Here is a 1382-nt window from a genome sequence, read left to right on the forward strand (position 1 = left end):
CAAAATGTCACAGAGAGTAATGTCCCTTTAATGAATTTTTGTGTGTGTGTGTATGTCACAGAGAGTAATGTCCCTTTAATGCATGTGTGTGTGTGTGTGTATCTGTGTGTGTTTTGGAATAGAAACACACGTGTGCGCATGTGGGGGTGGATGGGGGAGGAAAGTCTTGGAGTGAGAAAATATCACACGAACGAAAGAACTAAACACACCTATGCCCCTTTGGAATTTTGGTGGTGTTTATTATTATTATTATTATTAATATATATATATATATATATATATATATATATATATATATATATAATATATGTACATATATATATTGTTCAGTGTTGTTGTGTATATATATGTATAAAATACGGTATATTTTGATGTTAGTATCTGTGCATCAACGACGAAATCGTCAAATTCGGAGCCATGTCCCAATTTTTGTGTGCTAGTGTGCAGGAGTGCGACTACTCGTGCCTGATTTTCTCTTCGAATGTTTACTTTTGATTTTGCTATCAATTATGTCTTTGGAGGGGATATCATCTAAAAAAGAAAAAAGACACATGTGGTGGGAATATCATCTAAAAATTACACACACCCTTCCCAACTAGCATTATCTCAGATTCCATTATTTAGTGTTCGTCTCCAAAGAATGGGGGGAGGGGGGTGGGGGGGTGGGGGGGGGGGATGTCATCATAGCAGACAATTTAAGGGAGATAATGAGCCTGGCAACCTTCACTTTGGATGAAACAGGTCTGAATAAGCACATTATGTTATGCTCATGGACTTTTGAATAAAAGATACATTTTAAGTTAATGAAAGAAAATTGGCAGAAATAAAGACAGCAACAGAAAAGAGGGAAATTTCTAGCACAGATTTTCCAGAAGGTGGGGATGCTATTTGTAATGAAAGACCTCCCGCATCTCATGATGGAGAGCATGTTGCTGCAAAATCTGCACATACACATAAATTTTCCATATCCTTTATTGAGGCGGTCAACGTTCATATGCGCTGGACTTTCAATCTGAGGGCCCCGGGTTCGAATTTGGGTAACTGCGCCTGGTGGGTAAAGGGTGGAGATTTTTCCCGGCAATCTCCCAAGTCAACTTATGTGCAGACCTGCTTATACCTGAACCCCCTTCCTATGTATTTGCACTCAGAAGATCAAATATGCATGTTAAAGATCCTGTAATCCATGTAAGAGTTTGAGGGGTTACGGAAACAAGAACACACCCAGCATGCACCCCTCCTCCTCCGAAAACCGAATGTGGCTGCTTACATGGTGGGGTAAATAAACAAAACAGTATACACTAAAAATGTTACACGTCTGAGTGTGTATGTGTATGTGTGACTGAAACCTGACTGAATGACACAGGAAACAAATGAGTGCCCGA

This window comes from Babylonia areolata, chromosome 2, assembly GCF_041734735.1.
Source record: "Babylonia areolata isolate BAREFJ2019XMU chromosome 2, ASM4173473v1, whole genome shotgun sequence".
Taxonomy (NCBI): Eukaryota; Metazoa; Mollusca; class Gastropoda; order Neogastropoda; family Buccinidae; genus Babylonia; species Babylonia areolata.